This window comes from Haemaphysalis longicornis, unplaced genomic scaffold (genome assembly GCF_048455015.1).
Source record: "Haemaphysalis longicornis isolate Haplotype H1 unplaced genomic scaffold, Haemaphysalis longicornis Haplotype H1 scaffold_9, whole genome shotgun sequence".
In the NCBI taxonomy this organism is placed as follows: domain Eukaryota; kingdom Metazoa; phylum Arthropoda; class Arachnida; order Ixodida; family Ixodidae; genus Haemaphysalis; species Haemaphysalis longicornis.
The window spans coordinates 67,414,429-67,422,438 of NW_027526460.1; positions in this window are offsets into that span (position 1 = coordinate 67,414,429).

The following is an 8,010-nucleotide window of genomic DNA, read 5'->3' on the forward strand; positions in this document are numbered from 1 at the left end:
CTTGAGAGCAATAGTGCTGGACTTCTTTACGTGTCACAGCAAAAGGGTATGGCAGCTTTAACCAACGTGTACAATTTCAAATATGTCGTCAGGATAGTCACAATTAATAGGGAAACGGAGATATTATCATGTCGCCAATTACTTGCATAGAAAAATTACTACAGAAAATATTCTACATTAGCAGGAGTGAGCAAAGCACCACAATTTTACGTATTCTATTTATGCGTAGATAAACCAAATTTTCTTTGTATAAATAACGGAATGGGTCGAGAAAAACACAGGAGAAATATTTCCCAGTTTTAGGAAGAACCACGGTGTTATTTTGTAACGTTAGCTTATTTAAAACGACATTCCTTTTTGACCACGTTTCATGCCGATGCAAATTTTTACAACATAACGATAGATACTAATGACAAAGGATGACAACTGAAATACTTATTACGAGGCGCCTATATGGTAAGGGACCAACCCCTGGCTTATACCTGTATCTTCGTCTACAGTTCTTAATTACGTGTAGTTGCGAACTCATAGAGAGTTGAGCTGCCAATTAATGTGACTAGCTTCAGTTTATGGCTTCGTGAGGTCTCATGCTCTCCTATTGGCACTGCTTATATAACAAGTAAGAGAACTACCGATTTACTCATTGCAATATTTTAAAGACGAGGTTGCTTTGCTTTCCTCTCCAAAACATTCAGGGCGTACCTGAACGTTAGGGAAAACACGCATTGAACAGTTTGAAACAAGATGATATAATGCGTATGTGCCGTCCTGTTAACTTGTCTTTAAGAGCATGTCGTGGCTGCAGACAGTGTCGAGAAACTCAACTCGCAAAATGCAAAATAGTAGGTAAATGGAGTGTTCAATAGCAATTCCATATATATATATATATATATATATATATATATATATATATATATATATACAGAAAGAAATGCCGGCAGTCTACAACGCCAAAGAAGGCATAGGGGAATGGTTAGAATATTTTTTACCGTTAGTGACGTTACATTTTTTTTATTAATTACTGAGAAAGAAAGAAAGAAAAACACGCGCCCAGAGTGGGGACCGAACCCACGCCTTTCATTTTGTTGAAGAACAGAGGCGGGGACCGCGGGACGTGGGTGAATCGTTTTAATGGCGGATGGATCCTTACAATGATAGTGATAGTAGGAGGCAGCTGCTAATGGCCACCTCTTCTTCCTTTGGGATTTTTCCAACATCCTCCCGGCCACGCTATAAATGGCGGAGGAGAATGGGCATGACGTGAAGGATTGCAGTTTTCAACGGTCATCGAGCACTCGTCTTTTAACACTTTCGTCTAAGGTCCCGTGATCAGTTCAATGTGCTCAAAATCCTTGTCATGAACGTCGTAGCCGCCCTGTGTTAGTCTAGTCTATACTTTCGTTTCCATCGATGCTTGGTGCGTTTGTAATACCTGCGCCTTGCAGAATTTCAGCAGGGTAATCGACTCGATTGCACCGTCGTCCGTCCTGGATGACGACCTTGCAGACTTCGTACAAACTTCATGCGGCATGGTCGTCGGGTGGACTGTCGGGTCCTAAGGAAATTCAAGTACCGGATGTATCTCTTCAGGTGTATACAGGTTCTTCGACATGGGGCTTTCCCTTGATTCCTTGCTTTCAGTCTCACATTGTACTGGATCACACGTTTCGGTTGAGCCTTATTTGTGCTACCTGTACCTGCCTGCCGTAGGGTTGTCCGGCTTCGCCATTTCCGCCGTCGTTGTTTTGGCATCGGGGTTATAAAATCTTGACGTTTTGTTCTATTCAATAAAATCCCCTCCAGAGTCGTGTTTCCATGATGGCAACATATAATTGAACGATCGACGGGTGCGCCTGTAACTGCGCCAATCTGTCGATGTTTCTGCAGTGTTCTTTGGTTCACCTTCGGGGTTCCATGAAGTCGTTCGTTGTGCGGTGAACACTTCTTAATGTCTTCAGAATCCTGCGCAGAAGACTTCTTTTTTGGTACCTCAAGTGTAGTGCCTTCACTTCTATCTCTCGTAATATTCATTCGAGGTAATGACGCGGGTTCTTCGTTGGCACCGTCAACTGTGGGAAAAGCTGTTCTCTGTTCATCTGAGCGAGCCTTAGGAGCAGCTGCCGGCACTTTGTCGATTGAGGCATTATGTTGTTCTTTGAAAGTACCCGCTCGTTCGGTGACACGGGGCTCCTGTCGATCGTCCTTCGAATGTGCCTCCAAATCGCTGTTTTTGTTAGGACGGCCACTGTTCTTTAGTGCTGACTCTTTGTTCTTTATGGAGCTGTTGTCTTGTTCGGAGGCTATTGCTACAGTATCATTGCTAGAATACTTTTGTAACACCGGGAACAATCGCTCCATTCTAAATTTTGTCAGCAGGATCAAATCTTCGAATTCTGATGATGCTTCACATTCTTTCTCTAAATTATCCAGTTCGACAAGTTCTTCAATTTCACCGTCCAGTTTCTTCAGGATTTCATATTTTTCTAATAAACGCTTTTTCAGGAAAATTAGCTCACCGATAGATGATGTCTCGTCAGTCATGCATGATTGTATGCCGTCGATCAGTGCTTTTACGTCCTGTCGGATTAGGCTTCTTCGTTTGCAAAGGGCCTCCATGTCGATGCTTGGCGTCGGTAATATCTATAGGTCGCCGAGTAGAGTCATGGTAGGCGAGAAACCTAAGCCGTTTTTTCCGTTGGTCCCGGCAGGCGTTCATTAAGAGTTGGTAGCGTTGTTGAGGCAGTCTGATCGTTGGTCGCCTGGTGAGGCCTCAATTGTTCGTTCGGTAGTACCGTCCGCCTGCGGTCCATGGTCAGTGATCACAGTGGAGTTCCATCGTTTTGGTCACTCACGCCATCGTTGCAGGGCGGTTCGCACACTCCGTTCTTCAACTGTGTAGATCTTTTCATCCTGGCCACGGCACCATTTTGTTGAAGACCAGAGGCGGGGACCGCGGGACGTGGGTGATTCGTTTTAATGGCGGATGGATCCTTACAATGATAGTGATAGTAGGAGGAAGCTGCTAATGGCCACGGTCCCCACTCTGGGCGCGTGTTTTTCTTTCTTTCTTTCTCAGTAATTAATAAAAAAAATGTAACGTCACTAACGGTAAAAAATATTCTAACCATTCCCCTATGCCTTCTTTGGCGTTGTAGACTGCCGGCATTTCTTTCTGTATTTTCTAACGAGCCCCTCATTTGCAAACCCTATATATATATATATTGTAAACTACATTAAAAATTAACTGATATATTTATGTTGGCAGGAAAGAGTCCTTACACCGACTACACGGCGCACACACCTTCGTCGGATCACAGGAAAGCCCAACTCCGATATAATTGACGGCCTTCCTTGTCTTCTCCAAGTGAAATAGCAACCATCAAATGCGACCAGTTAAGGCATGCATGCAATGCTCTTCCGGGTGCGTTGAGAAAGTAATCCTGAATGAGCTCTACCAGAGATGGCGTCGTTGATGCCATCCCATTCTGAATCTGATCAACCAGAAAACAGACATGCCTGGGGAAATAATATTGACACGTCAGAGGCAACTAGTGACGTGCCAGCGAAATGGAAAATGGAAACAGCACTGTCCTGTTGTGTCCAGTCCCTTTCAGCTGACCCAAAATAGTGTTGATGGGTCATCGAATGGGGACCGCGGCCCGGGAATGGGCGTCTTCATAAATTAGCCCGAAATGAGCCAAACATCTGTTTTCGAAGCCAGTGCTGGGAAAACCGAGAAGGCCAAATTACAAAAGAAAGTCGCAAGCATCCAACGTGTTCCGTGTTTCTTAATTCTGTCTTAATTAAACAAGCCCCTTATATCCCATTCTGATGCGCTACATGCATAGCGAGGGTCTCTGTTCTGGCCGTCGTGGTGCCATAGGTAGCTAAAGAAGGTTCAAAGCTGGTCGACCCCTCTCGACATGTTGTAGACGCTTGAGCCATGGCCTGGGGGTTAGAGAGGAGGCCCCCTTCACCCCGAATAGTCCGAGTGGCGCTGGCTACCCCCCTCAAGCGCAGGAAACAAAAATACGTGAAAATAAATACCCCAGAAAGTGGAGGGGAAAATAGCCCTGCCGGTTGCGTAGTGCTCATCCCACCAGATGCGTATTATGGAGGTCGTGGGTCTCCATCCCACCTGGCGGGCATTTTGTTTCACTTTCTGTCTGTTTTTCCAAATTCCTTATGTTTCAATGACCTCACACATTCTCCCCTTTGCCTTCCGAGGTTTTTTAACGAGTCCCCTATGCATATATATATATATATATATATATATATATATATATATATATATATATATATATATATATATATATATATATATATATTGATATATATATAGGAATAGGAGTCTCACTGAGAAAACACAGAAAGGCTGGCAGTCTACAATACTGAGGAAGGCGTAGATGAAGTGTTAGGCGTTTAAAGTATTAATCTTTTTTACTATGAGTACTTCAGCTCATATTTCTTATTTTTGATTTTCTATTGGGAAGTCGGTGAAGAAAAACGCGCTTCCAGAGAGGGGGCCACAGCCATACCTTCTGATTAGATCTGCGATCCCTTACCAATTCTGCTATCTCTGTGACAGCGTTCACCGCCACTTTGTGGGGTATTTATAGTTTGCACAACTATCTTTGACGCTTTACGGTAGTATCCGGCACCACTCTTGCAACATGGCATGAAGGGACACTAGTTTGTAGCGCCGGGCTGTGATTCGTGTCTCTTCAGCCTGTCGTGAGCTGTTGACTCACGGGAAACCTTCTTATGCTATTGTTCGGAATCAAGGCTTCCAGAAACGGTGCCCCCGCTAAGCGTTGCAGAATAATATAGTTAAGAATGAGCGGTTCGTTAGAACATACAGAAAGTTCGGCTGTCCACAACGTCAAGGGAGGCTTGGGAAAAGTGTGAGAGACTTTTATTAATCTTAAACTCCTTCTTCTACCAGTAGTGCAGGTAGTGTTTATTTATTTTTTATATTGGAAGACGAAGTGCAGAAATTACGCTTGTAGGCGAGGGACCGGCGCCACTACTTTCTATTAGTGATCGGACGCCTCAACAATTCGGCTGTCTGGGCCACTGTGTTTTCCTTTATGTAGAGGGGTGTATATATTTAGCACAACTATCTCTGAAGCTTTAGGGTGGTAGCCAGCGTCACTCTGACAACCCAAGGTGAAGGGCACCTTCTTGTTAACCCCCGGGGTGCTACAAACACTTCTACCACGTGTTATTAGCAGACGACCGACAGGAAGGCGCGACTTCTTTGGCGTTGTAGACTGCCCAATTTTGTTTATTTGCACAACGAGTCCCTTGTTTTTAACTGTATTTTTTTGCAAAGAATAGCGGGACCCCTGGTTCTGGGAGCCTTCCTGCCGAAATGTAGCATAATCGGTTCACCGTCCGTCTACTGCTCATGACAGGCTGTAGACACGTTTGTCACTGCTCGGGGGTGTAGAAGAAGGTCTCTTTGCATCATGTCACACCAACTAGCCCGTCAAAGTACTTTGATGAACGTATCTCCGAGCCGTGTCCTCGAAGTGACGCGTGCTACCAAGTTCACGCGTAAGAGATAGTTATGCTAAATATAAATACCTCCCAGGTAGCCGATATGGTAAGGCTTCCGAGGTGTAATGGGAAGAGGTTAGTTCGGGTATCACTCAGGAAGGGTGTTTTCCGCCCTTTCTGTCCTATATAAATTACAAAAATTAAAAATATTACCTCCACTATTTGTTGTTCAAAGTTTAATAGTAATAATACGCCTAACAATTCCCCTATGCCTCCCTTGGCGTTGTAGATTCCAAGAGTTCTTTCATATATATTATGCTCCTTTCGAGAAGAGGTCTAATGCTCATCAGAGTAAGGTTTACACCACATAATGGGAAGTATCTTCTTGATGAGTCAGTACAAGCGGCAATGAAAGCGCTCGTGCCAGCCAGCTCCTTTTCGGCGTCTTCCGTGACGGGTTATGGCGCTAGAAGGCATTGTCCACATAGATGCTCCGTCACCTCACCCCCCCGTCAAGACCACAGCAAGGTGAGGATGGCGATGCGGATGAGCAGTGTGATGAGAATATATATATAACGAAGGCCTTGCCGCAACTGATGATTGTGGAGCTTGTGATCTGCACCCACCAAGGACAACTGTGACCACCGACGACGCCATGAGGCAGAGTCCAAAGTCCTAGGAGAAGCGACGAAGATATGGGAAGAACGTAATCAGCTCGACGTCTGGTAGTAGCTGGTTAGTTCTTTTGGTCTCAGCGGGTCATGCGCGGGGGACACGGGGATGGGGAATGGTCACGTCTATGGCTCACCGGGGCTGGGGCGGGCCGAAGCTTTCCAAGAGCCAGGGTGAGACGGCTACATGAGCCGATACGAGGTGAAGCTCGAGACCGAAATGGGAATGTTCCCCTCACCATCCATCAAAATGTTACGTGGCGGCAAGGCAGGGGATGAGGTGAATATTGGGCGAGTGAACAGTGATGTATTTACAAGGATGATCTATGTACAAGCGGCCATGAAAGAGCTCGCACCAGCCACCTCCTTTTTGTCATCTTCTGGGGTGGGTTATGGCGGTATGGGGCAATCCCCACATAGATATTGCGTGAAAAAAACTGTATATATATATATATATATATATATATATATATATATGTATATATATATATATATATATATATATATATATATATATATATATATATATATATATATATATATATATATTAGGGTGTCGAACCGGAACCGAACCGAACCGAAAACCGGAACCGAACCGGTATTTTTGCCGGAACTGAACCCGAACCAGAACCATTATTTTTTGAGCCGGCTGAACCCGAACCGGAACTGAACCGAAAAAAGAAATAACGGTTTCCAGTTCTCGACGAAAGTTCGACCACCCGTTATTTGTAAGGGGTGGTAAGTGTCATTAAGGGCTTCTTTCTTTCACGCGCCATCAACTTCGCAATCTCTCGCTTACTTTTACGCTTTCAATGAATCAAACGCTCCGAACGCGCTCATCACGGTCCCAACATGATGACAATTGATTGATTGATTTATTGATTGATTGATGTTGAGGTTTGTTAATGCGCCCATGCAATGCACGCTATGAGGCGCACCGCAGTGGAGGGCTCAGGATTAATTTTGACCACCTGGTGATCTTTAGCGCGCGCCGAAATCTCGAACACATGGGCGCTTACGATTTTCGCCTCCATCAGAAAAGCGGCCACCACGGCCGGAAATCGAACCCGCGTCCTTCAGCTCAGCAGCACAACGCCATAGCCACAACATGGTGAAAAAAACTGCACACCAGTATAGCAATTAAGGCCCCTAATTGCAATGGTATGTTGCTGATGGTCTAGGAAGCAGGGTGCAAGGCTGGGAAGCAGAAATGTCAAACTCTTGGCAGCGTGCGCGATGTTTCAAGCACAGAATTCGCCCTTCCCGCGGTCGCCGGTGCACCTGTCACCACGCCCCCACAAGGGGCCTTTAAAGGCTCAACAAAACGTTTGTCGCTATCTCTCTCTCCCTCATTGGGACGGTGCAAGTGCAATCAGACCACGAGATTGTTGCACCGTGTACCCGCCAAGGTTCAAGCCCTACATTTGTCTATGCCTATTTGCAGCAGCTAAAGAGTGTCAAAATTTTGGCTTTTAGGTACATGCATTATCACAACAATTAAAGCAGCGCCACAAACGGGACGCAGGAAGAAAGGGACGCAGATATGTTTGTTATTGATTCGAGACATCGGCTCTATACAAGCGAGGAGAACCTCATGAAACGAGAAAGAGGGGGAAATATGGCGAAGGGGCCGGAGAAATGAGATTCTTAAACGTACTACACGGGGATAAGAGAAGCTTGATTGATTATGAGGTTTAACGCACTGACGCTAAACAGGTGATGAGGCGCGCCGCAGTGGAGGGCTCCGGATGAATTTCGTCCACCTGGGGATCTTTAGCGAGCGCTGAAATCTCGAACACACGAGCGTTTTCGCGTTTCGCCTCCATCAGAAAAGCGG